General features: G+C 39.1%; 2 pseudogenes; one reads left to right on the top strand and one right to left on the bottom strand.

The window, feature by feature from the left end:
• Positions 1-668: 668 nt before the first annotated feature.
• LOC135702231 (uncharacterized) lies at positions 669-2,613 on the top strand (annotated as a pseudogene).
• Positions 2,614-15,332: 12,719 nt separating this feature from the next.
• LOC135702210 (uncharacterized) lies at positions 15,333-16,514 on the bottom strand (annotated as a pseudogene).
• Positions 16,515-19,367: the final 2,853 nt, after the last annotated feature.

The raw sequence follows: 19,367 nt of genomic DNA on the forward strand, positions 1-19,367 counted from the left end.
CGTTTCAGGGTTGTTCTATCATTTTATTTCAGGACTATTTTGCCATTTCAGGCTATTTATGCGATTTAAGGCGATGCTGGCTTTTGGAAAGTGTTGGCCATTTTAGCTTTGTTTGTATCACTTTTTGAGTTTTCAAGACTATTATAATATTATAGGAAAAATGGATGTAATGTCATCCTAAATGCCCCTAATTTGGACCCATACATGAATTCAGCAATCGACTAAATTTTCAATGGTGACCAAAAATATCCATAAATACCGTCCCAATGACGCATTCATCTACATAAAATTGATAAATAGCAAATTTTTAGCGATGGGCCCAATCTTAGATCCATAGCTCTAATGTTGGCCTATGGATCTAAGATTGGGCCCGTCGCTAAAAATCTGCTATTTATCAATTTTATCTAGATGAACGCGTCATTGGGACGGTACTAATGGATATTTTTGGTCGCTATTGAAAATTTATTTCATTGCTGAATTTATGTATGGGCCCAAATAAGGGGTAATTAGGCCGACATTACATCCATTTCTCCTATCATGTATTGAGAATTCCCAGCCCAAAGCGCAAACCGGTTCGACATGAGTGTTTCCGATTTAAATGAAACATTACTCATATGTTCGCTGCTACCAATAAAAATAATAATAATAATAATAGAAGCAACACCAACATGGAGTTAAGAACAAGAAGATTAAGACCAATGCGATCGCCCGAGGAGGGAGCCCCTACTGGAGCTGGTCCTGGGACGGGGGACAGACCGAGCAGCCAGCGGCTGGAGGAAGATGAGGTGCAAGAGCGGCCCTTCAGTCAACGGGCTCAGCCCGTAACTCACACGCGAGACCGAACAGGCAGCAATAGACAACACCAAGGCAATGCTGCACCTGCTAATGATGCTGTGGTTGACCGGCGTCAATCGCTCACTTTATCAGGCCGCCAAAGGCAGCGAATCATGTGGACGTGGGAGATGAACCAGTACGTGATGTGCTGCTACTACGTTTGCACGAGGTTGGAGACGGATATGTCCGGCAGATCAAGGATGCTGGATATGTTCAATGAGTGGTTCCCTCGATTTGCCAACCAGCTTGACCGGAACAAGTTGTATATTAGGCAACGAGCAATCATGTCACACAACTTGCTCGCACCGGCCGAGGTAGAGTGCATCAAGCTGGAAGTGCGCAGGGAACGATAGAGGGAAGGGAATGGATCGAGCGATACGTCGAGAAGGAGTTCTGTTGGGCTGGATGCATCACTTGCGAGTGAGAGACGTGAGTCGACTGCAGCGGTAAACACGTCAACGGAGGAGCCAACCGCTCCTGGACAAGTAGTAGACCAGCAACGACAGCAACTACGACAGTTCCAAGGGACGGATACCAAAACTGCAGTATTCCTACCGACTAACGAGTGCAGCAAGCATTCACAACGATGATATTTTGCCACAGCACTTGGAAGGCGCTGAGAACCTTGAGGACATGCAGTTCATAGTGTAGTGTGCAGCTATGGCCGTGGTACAAACGTTGGGATTGCGGACGTACCCGCAAGGAAACGGCGAAAGTCGTACGCGTCCCAACGCACAAAAACCCGCGTGGATGCGACGCCTGGAGGGCCGAATCGTCGCACTTCGGACTAAGATTGGACGGTTGACACAGTACAAGAGGGGAAACCGATCATCGAGGCTAGTTCGTCACGTTGCTGAAATTGTCAAGCCCGCAGAGCTCCATGACCTCACTGAAGCTGATATTACTGAGGTGCTCGACACCCATGTACAGCGGTTGAGTGCTCTTAATGAACGGATGCGACGTTATGGAGAAAGTTCGAAGCGGAAGAAGGAAAATCGAATGTTCAGCACTAACGAAAGGGAGTTCTACAACCACTTCCGTAACAACAAAACCGACTATAGTGAAGGACTCCCAGAGATTGGCGATGTAACACAGTTTTGGGCCGATCTGAGGGAGAATCCTGCTCAACATAACAGTGATGGGATGTGCTTGGCAGAGGAAGAGGATAGGAGTAATGGAATTGTAAGTATGCCCACGGTCATTGTAACCGCTCAGGATATTCGGGAGGCTACCCGGTATACCAGGAATTGGGCTACACCTGGACCAGATTTTGTGCATAACTTCTGGTATAAAAAGTTCACCTTTATCCATGGGCGGATGGCGGAATGCTTCAATATGGTACTAGAAAACCCCCAACAGCTACCAGAATTCATTACCAGAGGGGTAACCTATCTTCTACCCAAGGACCAAAACACGGCTAATCCAGCCAAGTACAGGCCAATAACATGTCTCTTGAGCCTGTACAAAGTGCTCTCATCAGTAATAAATTGGAAGATACAGAACCATTGCAATGTAAACAACGTTATGGCCGAAGAACAGAAGGGCTGCCGGCAAAACACTCAAGGCTGCAAAGATCAGGTCATCATCGATGCAGTTATTGTCGGTCAGGCGAGCCAGAAAAAGAGAAGCCTGAGCATGGCGTACATCGACTACAAGAAGGCGTACGACTCAGTACCGCATTCGTACCTTCTCAAGGTATTGCAGTTGTACAAGGTGCACGATGGAGTCATCAGGCTTATGCAGCACGCAATGGGAATGTGGGAACACCTAGAATTTTGACTAGAATGGGGTACGTTAATTGTTTAATTGGGACTAATAGGCTAGTCAAGTAGTGAGCCAATTTAAAATCGATTGTTTCGTGCCTTAGGCTAGTTCATCTCTATAGTTTCGTATTGATTGTTGCTAGTTCCTCGCTGTTAAATTCAACGATGCGTGATAATCAATCCTCTGGGTCTGCACGGACACCACTGTTGGAACCTCGGACTTCAGTCGATGACTCGTTTACACAAGAACCGGACATACGGCAGCTAGTACTACCATACAGGGTTACTTCCACTCACTTGCTATAAAAAAATGTTTTTCAGAATTATGAAATCATGAGATGGTATAGTGATAATTAGTACTTGTAAGTTACAAGATGAGGACGTGATGTATGTGTGACACATAAAATCTGTCAATATTGCTTTCAGTGCGTCACAATCAGCAATTTTACGACTCGTGAGTGCTCACTCTGAGTGAACGCTCACGAATCATAAGATCGCTTATTGTGACGCTCTGAAAGCAAAATTGGCAGGTTTTATGAGTCAAACGCATACTTTAAACCCTCGTCTCGTCACTTAAGAGTACAGCATATCATTATATCATCTAATGATTGCATAATTCCGAAAAATATGCTTTTATAGCAAGTGAGTGGAAGCAACCCTGCTACCATAGAGGTAACTCTAAGACTAGAAGGTCCCGAAATAACGTGCTCAACTTTTTCGCTCAGCTCTGGTACTCTCTTCGGTCCCAAGCTAATCGATTCACCCCTCGAAACATAGGAAAAACTTTCATAGCGAATCAAAACAAACATTGCGTAGTACTAGAATTTTGACTAGAATGGGATACGTTAATCGTTTGCTTGGAACCAATATGCTAGTCAAGTAGTGAGCCAATTTAAAATCGTTAGTTTCGTATTGATTGTTGGTACTACCGCTGCATAAGAAGGTGAATGAGAATACCAGGCATGTTGAAGAGTCCAAGCTGGCTGGAAACAGAACCGTTGCGCTTCTCTCGCAAATAAATGCGAAACTTGATGTCTTCGCCTCTCAAGTCAACATTAAGGAAGGATTTATATTCTGATACACGTGTACTTTTCGTCTAAAATTTCGACTTTTTAGCGATTTTTTTTTTCATTCATGTTACGATTATTAAAAAAAAGTTAAATCGATTAATCAAATTAATTGTTGTCAACCGAATTATATTTAGTCTAAACACAGTAGAGGTAACTCTAAGACCAGAAGGTCCCGAAGAAACGTGTTCAACTCTGGTACTTTCTTCGGTCCCAAACTAATCGATGCACCCCTCATAGACATAGGAGAAGGCACCAGCGCCTTATTTTATTTGTCAAGCTTACATAGCGAATCAAAACAAACAGTGTGTAGTACTAGAATTTTGACTAGAATGGGGTACGTTAATCGATGTACTTGGCGTCGACAGGCTAGTTTAGTGTGAGCCTATTTAAAATCGTTAGTTATCACCGCTTGACATTAAGCTTTCAGTAATGCTAGTTTTTATTTATGCTTCTATGCATTAACAATGCTGATATGCGGCATGCATGCATTATTAATGCTTATATGCGGCATGTATGCTTTAACAAAGCCGGTTTTAGGCTTCATGACAATATAAATGTCGAATTAGTGCAAATATCGAGGGGGACGACTCTATCTACGATGCAGGAACTATTCTGTTTTGATGTGGCTAGCTGCGCGTACGCTGAGTAGATAGAATGAAGATTTATCACGATTTTGAAGATTTCCTGCAAAAAGATCATGCGCGATGCAAGTAGATGCAAGAAATGAAAGAAGATTTTTCGCAGATTTATTCGCTGGTGTGAGATTTTCTGACCATCTAGAATTGAGATTTAGATGTGTCGCCCCCCTCGGCAAATATAGGGTTAATGCTTGATACTTTTGGTTACTTGGGTGTTTTGCAGCTAGTAACCAGTTTACACTCTTGCCAAAATTTTAGGGCATTACATCAGCTTTCTTTATAAAAAAAAAGTACAAAAATTTAAGACACGGTGTTTTGAGAAAATCAACGTTTTATGATTTTTACTATGCATTTACTGAGTAGCAATTTAGTTCGGATCAATGATTTTCGTGTAATGATGTTTTGAAAAAATATAATATATTTGCTTAATACGCTCTTTTCAGAAGTTACTCTTCATTCAAATCGGAAGGGGTCGAGACAAAACTGACATTATTTTTTGCATTTGGGCTGGAAATGCTGTATTTTGACGTTTCAAGAATCTTATGAGAATTGTAGCAACTGGTGGAAACTAACGATTTTAAATTGGCTCACTACTTGACTAGCCTATTGGTCCCAAGCAAGCGATTAACGTACCCCATTCTAGTCGAAATTCTAGTACAACACTATGATTGTTTTGATTCGCTATGAAAGTTTGACAGATATGCGGGGTTCGTGGATTTTCCTAAGTTTCGAGGGGTGCATCGATTAGCTTGGCACTGAAGATAGTACCAGAGCTGAGCCAAAAAGTTGAGCACGTTTCTTCGGGACCTTCTGGTCTTAGAATTTCCTCTATGGTTGTAGCTTTCAACGTTTCTTTAAAAGATGTCAGGCCAATCTAACGATTTTAATTGAGATTTGGAAAATTTCGAACCTATTCTAGGCGATTTTACCAAAGATGTAAGTCTAAGATCAGAAGGTCCCGACGAATCGTGCTCAACTTTTTGGCTCATCTCTGGTACTCTCTTTGGTCTCAAGCTAATCGATACACCCCTCGAAACATAAGAGAAGCCACGAGTGCCTCATTTTACCTGTCAAACTTTCATAGCGAATCAAAACAAGCATAGTGTAGTACTACGATTTTGACTAGAATGGAGTACGTTAATCGATGTACTTGGCGTCGATAGGTGAGGTGTGAGCCAATTTAAAATCGTTAGTTTCCACCGGTTGACTCTGCACCCTATATGGCGGGAAATAAATTCCACTATCGGTGCCTCTGGATGTCGACAAAGTTCGGTTGTATATTGGGGTAATTCTTCAAGTAGATCGTAGTGGTGTGCTGGTGGTGGGGGGGGATGACCAGTAGCAATTCAAGCCTGCAGAACTGATAAAATGATCATACTGCGGAATTCGAGAAGAGAAAAGAAACGAACCGGGTAGGCACGCTTAAAAGGAGCCCACAAGAATGTTTGTAGACGGCTAGGTTTTCTATGCACAGATGAACGAACTGCTGCAGTTGGTACGCCAATGGAGGAGATAAAGAAGCTCCAACAAAACTAATAAACGAACGGGAAATAAAAACAAATGGCAAAAGTTACGATTTTGGCTCTGCCGTTCCGCTGGATGGTTTTGCCTTCCGCTGGAAGCTTGATTGTTATTGAGGTCATGTGGCGAAAACACGGTTGGATTGTCAAAAACATGTACTTTGACACTCAAATCTGTTTATGCTAGATTTTGCCCTGATGCATGATGCGTGCAGCAGTTTTAATACTACTATATTTTTCATTGATTTTTTTGTGATTTTTTGAAATATGTTACATAAAATTTGGTTGCAATTTGAGATAACACAATCAAAAATAGAGTATCCTCCAAAGCCCTCACATATTGGGTTTAAGGTTATATGTGAACACCCAATCAGCAAAGATTTATGATTAGATCTGACGTGAGGGTTTTTCCAATCCCGTAAACCGTTTTCCGGTAGGATTTTCGATTTGGAAAATGCAGATACTAATACAACTAGTATTGACAAAAGCAACGTCTGCTTATCCTGCTTCCTCACTCGGTAGCAAAATTATGTAAATAAAGCTAGCAGAAAAACCGAAACTCACTGAGTAGATCATAGTCTCGTTCAATCTTTAAATTTGCCCCAAATCTTTGCCGAAATCCAATTTTGGTTCAATATCATTACGATGAGTCGAGAGTTTCTGTTTGCGCTCAGCACATATTTTCCTCCTATTTCCTATACCTATACGAACGGTTACCTTCGTCGAATTTTTTGTTTTTCAATTTTGCCGAAAATCCTTTCGACTTGAACTAGGGCTACGTGAACAGAAATATTCATGTTGGCAAAGTTGGGCTAATGCAAATGAGCTAAAACCGGCTTGGGCTGCCATGTGTACGTACACGTGCATGTATGTATGATTCGCTTTCAGGTGTACCGGCGAGGGGCGGCGAAAATATAGAGACACGCGAAACGTGTACCGGATTAGTAAATATTTCCGTTTTTAATAATCCACGGTACGCTTTCGCCACACAAGTGCTCGGTCGTGGGGTTGTGCTTTAATATGTTGCTGCACGGTTGATCAGACCGACTCAAAACTAAGTTGAATTGCCCTGGCATTGCTAGGAAAAACCATTCTAATGGGCGTAAAATCGATAGAGGTTTGACTCACTCTGTTAGTAAACTCCTAGACGGAGTAAAATGTTCATGGATTTTCGTCATATTTGAGAAATTTTTCCTGTTTTTCTGCGACTTTTTCCAGGAAAATTTAACGAACTTTTAAGTAAATGACACGTTCTTCCAGGTTATTTGAAAGTGTTATACATTTCCTATTAGAATTGATCAAGAGATTAAGATTTGAGTAACTCATCTGGTGAACAACTATGTTGCGAGACGTAATAGCCTTATGCACTTTTCAACTACACTACTCAACATCTGCTCACCAAAACTTTTTGAGCTATCCAGATCATAAACTCTTGATCAATTCTTATAGGAAAAATAACGCACTTGAAAAATCTACAATAATATTTAGTGGTAACTTTTAATTTGTTTCCACTTTTGACGAATTGAGTAGACTCGACTCAATTTTGAGTCGGTCTGATTGACCGTGTAGTCTGGCGAGCTGAGCTCTGTATCCGCTGACATTGTAATGACTAAAGTGGTTTGGATGTTTATCGAAGTTTCGTCTGACACAGTTCGCAGTATTACAATATCGGCGGGTTTGATGATCGTGGTCCACTTGACTGTTACAGTAGGTTAGAATGTGTATTTTAATGAATTATCAGATTTCACGTTAGGTTTACCACGACATCATTTACATTATTGTGTCGGTAGCACTAAATTTAAATTCGTAACTGAGATACTCGTAAGCTATGCATTTTTCATGAAGTTGACTCCTTCTTTAAAACATGAGTAGTTCTTTGACAGCCATTAACTAATTACGGGACATGATTTTTTAACTCGTATTGCTCATCAATAACACAATATAAAATGAATGTATCTTGCATAGCTTGAAGGGCGCAGCTACAAAGCAAGACCATGCTGGAGGTGGCTGGGTTCAATTCCCGGTCCGGTCTAGGAATTTTTCGGGTTGGAAAATTTCTCGACTTCCCTGGGCATAGAAGTATGATTCGACTTGCCACACAATTATACCAATGCAAAAATGGTACAGGCATCGAAAGATCTCAATTAATAACTGTGGAAGTGCATCTAGAACACTAAGCACGCAATAAGCTAATATGCGATATGCGAAGAAGAAGAAGAAGAAGTTATTTATTGTTGTTATTTATCATCTCACATCGTAGTCTTAATAAAACATTCAATTAAATATATGCAGAGATCTTAAAAGTTGTTAAGAAGAGTTTGTAGACATATTTAAATAAAAAACATGATACCCTTCTTGAAACCGTCTGCTTACAAATAACAATAGCTGCAATTTCCAAACTTACGACTGGATGCCTTCCTTCAGATAACAACTGGAAAGCGGTAAGAATCGGTAGAACTGTTGCAAACACATCGTTGGTACTTGAGCGTGTCGGTGATCATCTCTTTTTACCAGTGGTGGCGGGGGGACACACCTCACCATCCCTCACCAACGGGGGAGTTTGGTAAAGAGAGATTATAAAACCGATTTGTACCTTCATTCATAAAAGTTGTCCTTGCTCGCTTTCTACTCTCTATATAAACAATTTCACAGTGCCGTACTCCAACGGAACTATCAATTCTATACTTTCATCTCCTCATCTATCGTATAAAAATTACCACTTTAGTCTGTTATTTGAAATTAGCATCTTCAACTAAGCATATCATTGTAATTTATTTTTTATTTTATTATAATATAATATGATATGTGGTTTTTAGAATTTCGATTACCCAGAGATTCAATTGGATATCATCATACATTAGGTCAATGTTTTTAAATTGTTTTACCTTTGCAGAGTTTTGCTATTTCAAGAATTATTCATAGATACTTGTTTGTATAACTCTTGTATGCTCAAATAACCTCGACTATTTAGCAAATTGATTCTTTACATAAATTGTCGATTCATTCATTAGGCAAAGTTGAGTTCAATCATACCATGCAATTAAAATATTCATATATAGCATGAGTTTAAAGAAATTGAGTGCCGAAGATCGGGTTGTTTGTATTTCGATATATATATTGACGTCTGTGTTTGAAGGAAATACCAGCGATGGGTCGAAAAAGTCTACGAGGAGGCCGGTTGCTGTTGGTGCAACTTCACTTGGTTATTTGGCTGAGATCATTCATTTTTATTTATTTATACAGTAACCCCTCCCTATCGTTCGGACATCAATTCAGCTTATCGTTTACCAAAACGAACCTTCCTGCAAACTCTACCCTCTTACCCAACATCCTAGTGACTCCTCGTGGAAGTGCAGAGGATTTCTCGGCTTCCATCAAAGCGAGTGTCACGTCAACATATTCCTAACCATTCCTTTCTTGACCTGCGTTCGGGCGCAGCCGGTTGTTGTTGTTGTTGTTGTTGTTGTTGTTCTTTATTAGCGACCGTTTAACCATTTGGCCATTCGGGTCGCTTTTGATAAATTACAGTTTAAAGCTTAAAAATTAGTATTTGAATTTATCACTTCTTAACCTATTTCCGGTTGCCTTCTTGGATCTGGTCATGGTCGGGTCTTCCTTAATTAAACGTTGAGGACTGCTACAGATTTGGCAGCTTTGAGTGCTGCTTTCTTCCATTGTTTTCTTAGTGTGTTGATGATACCGATGATTAGCTGGATTGACATTATGACGAGGATAAGTGAGAGCTTCCAGTTCTGGTCTTCTAGGTATCCCGTATGGACTTCTTGATTCTCGATTATGGTGACGTCCTGGTCACCGTTTTGGGTGGTATCTTTGCTGTCTGCGTTTCCCATTGTATGAGTGCTGGATGTATGGTTGTACTGTAGTTGAACCGTGGATGATTTGAATATGACTGTTGCTTGATTGCCATTTGTCGGCTTTATAAGTATTGCATTTTGCTGACAGGTCTCTTCGGTGGTGAATTTTGTTGCGTTCTTTTTGTGTTGAATCAGCATAGGTTCGATGTTGATTGTGTTTGTTTATATTAGCGTATGGATTTTGCTTTCCTTCAAGAACTTGATTGTTTTTTCTATGGAATTTGCATCGTCTCCTAGTATTTCATGTAAAGAGGAGCCCAGGTGATTGGTTTTTCTTTCTGCGTCGTAGCGGGGACAATCGATTAATATATGCTGAACGGTAATGATTTGATTGATTCTTCAAGCTTAGCTTCAAATATGTTCCAGTTTGCTTTGTGCATTTTCCACCTGGCTGGTCTTGATATTTTGGAAGATATGGTGGTATCAATTAGAATTGGAAAGTGGTCACTACCGTGTTGGTCCTCGTGGATTGACCAGTTAATTCTGTTATCAATTTCAGCTGAGCATCAGTCCGCATCGTGCTCTCTTGCCGTGCGGATCTATTTGCTTTTTGCTGAAGGAAGTGTTACTACTACCTAAAGCTACAACAAATTTAAACAGCACTTTTCAGTGCTCAACCTGTAAAAAATTTCTACCTTGTTCAACTCTTATTCCTCTTCGATCCTTGTTTGGACCCTACCCGAGGTAATCCTTCTTGGATATCGATTTGGAAAATTCCTCTTCGATCCTTCAGATTCTTATAGTAATCTGCTTGGAAGTCGATCTGGATAAAAATTTACTGCCGCCATGGCGCCTAAACGCAAAAGAAAGGGGCAAACTCTTGACCCCCCTTCTGATGAAATTAATTTGAGTAATCAATTTGATTTGCTCACGGATGATGAGAATGATCCATCATCTAAGAAAAATTCTAGTAAACTTTCCCGGCTTAATGCCAAGAAGGAAAAGATTCCCCCTATTGTGATAACCACTACCGATTTCCATGCTCTTCGCATGGAACTTTTGAATTTCGTGAAAGTTAAGTTTTCACTACAAATTGGACGTCGGGGTGAATGCCGTGTATTGGCTGAAACCTTGGACGGATTTAAATGTCTTCTCAAGTATCTTACTGAGAAGAAGCACAAATTTTTTACTTACGACACCAAAACTGAACGTGTGTTCAAGGTTGTCATGAAAGGACTGCCCAGTGGTGAATCCCTGGATCAGATCAAAGATGAACTGGCAAAATTACTTGGAGTTGTGCCACTCCAAGTAATCAAAATGAAAATGAAATCCCGTCCTGGCGATTCGCGCAACGGGATTTGTAATGATTTTTATTTAGTTCACTTCAAGTCTAGTGAACTAAACAACCTTAAGGCCTTAGAAAAAGCTAGCCTTATGCTCCATGTCCGAGTGAAGTGGGAACACTTCAGGAAGACTGGAGGAAATTTCCAAAACCTCACCCAGTGCCGTAAGTGCCAGGGATGGGGTCACGGAACTAAAAATTGCTACATGCCAGCTAAATGCATGAATTGTGGTGATTCCTCTCACGCAAAGGACGACTGTCCTGTGAAGGAAGATCCTAAGAAATTTAAATGTTCAAATTGTGGTGAAAACCACAAATCCAATTTTTGGGAATGTAAGACTCGCAAAGCGATCCTACAATCTCGTTCTAACCGACAGGTAAGAAACGCTCCACGTTTCCGACCAGGTACAAATTCCTCTGCTGTTAACAACGGTCAGCGAGGAACAAATTCTACATTCGTACCCGTAGGTACAAATATCACCCCTGCTTCAAATGTTTCATCTGTACCTACTCCCCTCGCTGCTAACAATGTTCAGCGAGTTAATGGAGCTACCTATGCTGCTATTGCAGCGGGTAGAAATCAAAATACTAACCAACGTTCTAACGGAAATTTTGACAATTTTGACTTAGGGAGCATTACTGCCCCCAAAATGGAATTTTTACAGAATTCATTAATTGACATGATTTCTGATATGCTTAAATCTAACTCCATGTTTGATGCTATTCAAACTGGAATAAAATTTGCTAATAATATTGTCATGACTTTAAAATTCAGTAATGGATTTTAAAGCATTAAACATTTTAAATTGGAATGCTCGATCTCTTAAAGATAATGAAGACGAGCTATTTAATTTTTTGAGAGTTCATAACGTGCATATTGCCGTTATAACTGAAACGTTCCTTAAACCTGACCATAAGGTTAAGAAGGACGCAAATTACTTGATTTATAGAAATGATCGTCTTGATGGACCCTGTGGTGGCGTTGCCATCATTATTCATAGACGAATCAAGCATAAAATTCTTTCTTCATTTGAAACCAAAGTTTTTGAAACTTTGGGAGTTTCTGTTGAAACAAAATTTGGACAACTTACGTTTATAGCTGCCTATTTGCCATTCCAATGCGTAGGCCAGCAAAAGAATTTTCTCAAGGGTGACCTCCAGAAACTTACCCGTCATAGGTCTAAATTCTTCATTATTGGTGATTTTAATGCAAAACACCGCTCATGGAATAATGCTCAAAGCAATTCCAATGGTAATATTCTGTTTGATGATTGTTCTGCAGGTTATTACACTATTCAATATCCAAACAGCCCAACATGCTTTTCTTCTGCAAGAAATCCCTCAACTATTGATTTGGTCTTAACTGATTCATGTCATCTTTGTAGCCAATTGGTTACCCATGCTGACTTCGGTTCTGATCACCTTCCAGTAACTTTTGAAATATCCCAAGAAATAATTTGTAATCCCAACAGCTCTACTTTCAATTACCATAGAGCTGATTGGGAGCAGTATCGAACATTTATGGAATATAACTTCGATCCAAACATTCCTTTGCAAACCAAAGATGAAATTAATTATGCTCTTGAATCTCTGACTACTTCTATAGTTGAAGCAAGAGCTGCCTCAGTACCAAAATGCGAGGTTAAATTCGATTCAATTATAATAGACGATGATCTTCAGCTCTTGATCCGTCTTAAAAATGTCCGTAGGAGACAATATCAAAGAACACGCGATCCTGCCATGAAAGTTATCTGGCGGGATTTGCAAAAACAAATTAAAAAGCGATTCTCTGCCCTGAGGAACAAAACTTTTGAAAATAATATTTCTAAATTAGACCCGAGTTCCAAACCCTTTTGGAAACTCACAAAAATTTTGAAAAAACCTCAAAAGCCTATTCCAGCGCTTAAAGAAGGTGGTAAAATTTTGATCACAAATTTGGAAAAAGCTCAGAAACTTGCTAAGCAATTCGAGAGTTCCCATAATTTCAGTTTGGGTCTTACTAGTCCTATTGAGAATCAGGTTGCTCGGGATTTTCTGAATATTTTCTCTCGGGAAAATATTTTTGATGATACCTGGGGGACTGATTTGGACGAAGTAAGGTCTATAACTAAAAAGTTTCAAAATATGAAAGCTCCAGGTGATGATGGAATTTTCTATATCCTCATCAAAAAACTCCCAGAGAGTACCTTGTCTTTCTTGGTAAAATTATTTAACAGATGTTTCCATTTGGCATACTTTCCTGATAAATGGAAAAATGCAAAAGTTGTTCCAATTTTGAAGCCGGATAAAAATCCAGCTGAAGCTTCTAGCTACCGTCCAATAAGTTTGCTTTCTTCAATAAGTAAACTTTTTGAAAAGATAATTTTGAATAGAATGATGCTTCACATCAATACGAACTCAATTTTTGCAGATGAGCAGTTTGGATTTCGCCATGGGCATTCAACTACTCATCAACTCTTAAGAGTTAACAATTTAATTCGTTCAAACAAATCTGAAGGCCACTCAACTGGAGTTGCTCTTCTAGACATAGAAAAAGCATTCGACAGTGTTTGGCATGAAGGTTTGATTGCTAAATTGAAAAAGTTTAATTTTCCACTTTATATTATGAAATTAGTTCAAAATTATTTAACTGACAGAACTCTTCAAGTAAATTATCAAAATTCCAAATCTAATCGGCTACCTGTTAGGGCAGGAGTTCCTCAGGGTAGCATTCTTGGGCCTATATTGTATAACATTTTCACTTCGGACCTCCCTGATTTGCCTCAGGGTTGCCACAAATCTTTGTTCGCTGATGACACAGGCATTTCCGCTAAAGGAAGAAGTCTTCGTGTTATTTGCAGCAGACTGCAGAAAAGTTTAGATATTTTCTCTTCTTATTTACAAAAATGGAAGATTTCTCCCAACGCTTCCAAAACTCAACTTATAATATTTCCACATAAGCCTAGAGCTTCGTTTTTGAAACCTAGTAATAGTCACATAGTCACTATGAACGGAGTTCCAATTTCCTGGTCAAACCAAGTGAAATATCTTGGATTAATACTTGACCAAAAATTAACTTTTAAAGATCACATTGAGGGCATTCAAGCCAAATGTAACAAATATATAAAATGTTTGTATCCTCTTATAAACAGGAAATCCAAACTTTGCCTGACGAATAAACTTCTAATATTTAAACAAGTTTTTAGACCGGCCATGCTTTACGCTGTGCCAATATGGTCTAGTTGCTGCACTACCAGGAAAAAAGCACTTCAAAGGATTCAGAACAAAATTCTGAAAATGATTTTGAAGTTGCCTCCCTGGTACAGTACAACCGAAGTACATAGAATTTCGAATGTTGAGACTTTAGCACAAATGTCCAACAAAATAATTAATAATTTCAGGCAAAAATCGTTGCAATCCTCAATTGCAACGATTAATTCCCTTTATACTTAGATAAGATTTAGTTTTAGTTTTTAGTTTTAAGATATCAATTGTTATACTGACATGCAGGTTAAAAAACCTGTTTAAAATACTGAATTGCCAAGACATGAACAATGTAAAAACACTTAGATATATATCATAACAATTAAGGCTGGTACGTTACTGCAGTAACTGGAGCACCTAGGTTAAAATGAAATGTAATTTATTTTGAATTTGGAACAAATAAAGAGTTAAAAAAAAATAAAAAAAAAAAAAAAAAAAAAAAAAAAAAAGCTGAGCATAGAGTAAGGTCAATACATGTCGATGCGTTTGTCGAATGTATGAAAGTTGGGCTGCCGTCATTCAGTAGCATAAGCTCTTGTTCCTGTATTATTTCGGCGATCATTTGTCCTCTGCAATCATCTCTATTTGATCCCCATAGACTATGGTGAGCGTTGAAGTCTCCCGATATAATAAATGGCTTGGGGATAAGGATTATTATCTTCTCAAGTTCTTTTTTGTTAACTATCTGATTTGGTGACAGATATATGCTGCAGAGAGTCATTTTTCGAGGTAGGTTGATTTTTATAGCTATTGCTTCAAGACTTGTGTTAAGTTGAATTTTTGAGTATTTTATTCCATGTTTGATTGCAATAACAACTCCACCTTGTCCTGAAGGACGGTGGCAGAATAAGGTATCGTAGCCAGGTATTGAGTGTTCGTTTGACCTGTTTGTTCTTGTTTCTTGTAGACTGATTAGAGATGGCTTGTACCCATTAATCAATATCCGTAATTCTGCGTCTTGGTTTCTGACGCCATTACAATTCCATTGAATAATTTCGGTTGATTTTCGGTTTACTGTTGGATCCATTCTAGTTGTTTTGATGACGATTATTGAGTTTAGGGTTGCATGTCATCATCGCCACCCTCTTGGGAGCTGACATCCGATTTTTAGTTAACGTACTCAACCGTTTCACATTTTTTCATCTTATCGTTACCCTTCTTTTTCCTTGGGGGAGATTCGATGTGATTGCCTTGGCTCCTGGTGTGTTTTCCTGATGGTTTGTATCCGTAGAGTTTCAGTGTGTTCTCCAGTTTGGAATAATTCTCTTTGAGAATATTGAGCTACTTTTCTGCCGTTTTTCTTTTTTGTTTTTCTTCTCTGTAGGCATTAACTGCCTGTTCAAACTGGTTTTGAATTTCCATGAGCTTATTTTCTATCTCCTTCATTTTTTGTTCGAACTGTTTTTGCAGATCTAACCTTAGTGCTTCCGCGTAGTATTTCTTTTCTTCATTTAATTGTTTGATCTTCTCATCAAATTGTTGGGTTAATGCACTTTTAATGGAATCTGAATACGTGATTTTATTTTCGCTTTCCACTATTTTTCTAGCTTCCCAAAAGTTAATATTTCTGTCCACTTTCACTTTAATGGTAGCTACTTCTTTCTTGAATGCTGGGCACCCTTTGAAGAATACTCCATGAGAATCACCACAGTTAACACATTTTTCTGCATTTTCACAGATTTCATGGAATGCCTCACCGCATTTGATACACTTTTTTTCACTGTTACAGTTTTTTCCGATATGCCCGAACTTATAGCACACGAAGCACCTCAAAGAGTTCGGATACCACGGTCTTGTTTCCAACAGAATGTACCCAATTTTTACTTCTTTAGGTGGAACCATACCCTTGACAGTGAGGACAAAAATTCCAGTCGGAGTTTTGTTCTCATCGCGTCCTTTCTTAATCTGCCGAATTTCAGTTATTCCTGTTTTCGATAGGTCTTCGAGTAAGTCTTGGTCACTGTCAAACTTTATGTCCTGGCAAAAAACCACTACTTTGCACGAGTTAAGAGTTTTGTGCCGTACACTTTGGTGGAAATTCCTTGAGCCAGCTTTTCGATTTTAGCCAGGTTTCTGGCCTGGCTTTCACTTTTAACGTGGACGAGAATTTTCCCGTCTTTCGTTTTTTTTTTGCGCTTGCTACTTCCCCGCAGTAAGCTTTAATTGTTTTGTCGACGAGAATCGGAGAGACTCCTTGGAAGGACCCTCCTCTCCCCTTTCCATAACTAAAATCTTTCCACCGCCTCCACCAGAGGTTTCCCCCAGCCGGGGGAAACTAGGATTATTCATCTGGTAAATTTAAACCTCTGGGTTAGGTGAACAAATTGCACACCGGGTTTATTGACACTCGCGATTTGATGACTTATCACTTTGGCCGTTCAACCGCGCGTGTAATGTGACACCACTCGAGGGTATTTAATTGAACACAAGCGAATTAAAAACAGCGACTGTACTGAACCATGGTCAAGCTAATACTGGGCTCGGCCGTTGCTGGTATTGCCTAGTTTGAGATCACCAATTTTACACATTAAGGATGATTGCTAGTCCCAAGCATCGTCTATTGGTTCTCTGTGTAATTACAGCTGATCTGGTAATAACAGAGTAGCAACCATGGGCGGTCAATCATGCTCATGCTCATGCTCAGCCCGGACAAATTTACGTTGCACACATTTGATCCAGGAGATTCACCCACAGAAAAAATTCTTAATTTTAACTTTCGCCTAAAATCTCCCTTCGTTCAATTTCGAGCTATAGTTGGCATAAACAACGATATCGTTTACAAGCTTGCATACAATTGTGCTAATTTATGCGATATTGCGCTTTTATTTACACGAAATATTGCATAAATTTACACCAAGTCTAGCGTTAATTTTATGAAATTGCCATGAATTTTTCAAACGGTGCAGCTTCATACGATGGCCAAAGAACTGATGCCAACTCTAGTATTGCCCGGTAAAAAATAACCATACAATTACCATAAAATAAAAAAAACAATTACAAGCAATTTTATTGCCAACAATCGATCTAGTTGTGGGTATGTAATACACGAAATTTTAACATATTGTTATTACAATAGATGTACAATACGTCCCATATAGTAAGAGTTTTCAACAATAGAACTACAATACAATTAATGGTAAATGGCTCAAGGTTGTTCGGGAAACCGTGATTTTTGACCCCCTTGTTCTATTATATATTTCACCATTTACCATAGATTCTATTGTAGAAACAATACATTATATTGTAATTTTATCGTTGTGGAGAATACGATTTATTGTAAATACAATAAACTCTATTGTATGGTTACAATACATTTCATTGTACCTCTACGGTTTTTTTTTACGGGTAATCTAACTACACAGATAAAAATTCTGAATTTTAATAGTGATGTAGCGTTCATTCACGTAAACTTGTATTTCATTTCACGCAACCGAGCTTTTGAATACAATAAATGCTACATTGCATGAAATGTCTCAGAACTTTACATGATATATAATGTAAACTTATATTATATGTGACGCGCCATTTATGTGCATCATCCTGAGCAGAAATTTACACTACTTTTTCGAACTGTGTAGAGAGCACTAAAGAGCATGTAAGCAAATTGGATCCATCGATCGTATAGTTGTACAGAATAGGCTTTTTGCGACGCTGGTACCTGAAGATGCAACACTTAGATACATTCACTTTGAGGAAGCTGGAGTTGCACCAATTTCGTACTACGAGATAAATTTTCAGTCTAGTCGAAGTAGTTTGGCAAGAAGAATATCGTGGTTCACGGTGTCAAAAGCAGCCTTTATGTCGGTATATACAGCATCAACCTGAGCTCCATTGTTCCGATGTAAAAAGACGAAAATTCACTCAGATTGCTGTCCACCGATCGTTTGGGGTAGAATCCGTGTTGAGAGGCACTGATGTAGTTCCTGCAAGAGCTGAACAGTACTTTTTTTTTTCCTTGATTTGTTTTCCGTCGATCTTGTTTTCCGTGCTGAGCACCAATGCTACCGACGCCAGAGAGACAGCTCCCACACCTGGACCCTACCTATCGACCCATCAACTCATGAACCGGGGACCAACGGCTTTACTTCCCTTTCGATGGAAGGCGTGATCAGAGATGTTATGCCTCAGAACATCCCGGCGGCGCCAACTGGGATTGAACCCAGGCCTGCTTGGGTGAGAGGTAATCACGCTTACCACTACACCACCGGCGCCGCTCTGAACAGTACTTCATTGACGATGTTTTCGAGGCACTTAGATCAAGCTGACAAGGAAGTTATCCCACGATAGATAGAAATATCTGACTTTTCGCCTTTCTTGTGCACTGGAAGCATATGGGAGGTCTTCTTCCAATAAGAAGGAAACCATTGTTGCTGCAATTATTGGTTGAAAATTGCTTGAAAAAAAGCAACCAAAAGTTCACTAAACTTTTGCAATACACACGAAGGAATGCCATCCGGGCCAGGTTGATAAGACTGCTTGAGTTTCTATAGAGCTGATTCAACCGTCGCGGATTGCATACTGAGATGCACTTAGGAGGGGCATTTTCATACAACCAGGCGGTCAAAAATATTTCTATCATTTTTTCACAATTTCTGCTATTATTCTTGCTTTGTTTCATCAATATAAGGTGTGCGTTATCACTTTTCAACATTTTCACGACCAACTTTTGAAAAGGGCCTAGCTTTTGATTAATTAAAATTTAATTTTTACGATTTTATAACGGTTACAGTTTTAAGCTTGTTTTCAGAGAATAAAATCTATTGAACAAAGACAACCTACCATGGTTTTATTGGGGGAAACACCGTAAAAAATAAAAAATAAACTTTTTTTGGAAATATGTTTATTTTTTTTCAACAAATCTTCACTGTAAAAAAAAATAAAAAAAAAGCCATGATACAATAATCCAAATCAAATATGTTTCAACGAATTTCTTTTTATTCCTCTGTTACAATATCATCATGAACAAATTCTTCTTCAATTTCATCGACTGCTTTCATAAGTTCCTCGAAGGCATTGAAGTTATTAGTATCGACTACTGAATCACTTACAGAATTTTCAAATATCATGAAACTTTTCACGATGTTGGGATAATCCAGGGATACTTTTTTCTGTCGTCTTTTTGCCATCCAAATGGAACTGATC

Source organism: Ochlerotatus camptorhynchus, unplaced genomic scaffold (genome assembly GCF_037179485.1).
Source record: "Ochlerotatus camptorhynchus isolate MF236.1 unplaced genomic scaffold, CSIRO-AGI_Acam_v1.1 ptg000188l, whole genome shotgun sequence".
Classification (NCBI taxonomy): domain Eukaryota; kingdom Metazoa; phylum Arthropoda; class Insecta; order Diptera; family Culicidae; genus Ochlerotatus; species Ochlerotatus camptorhynchus.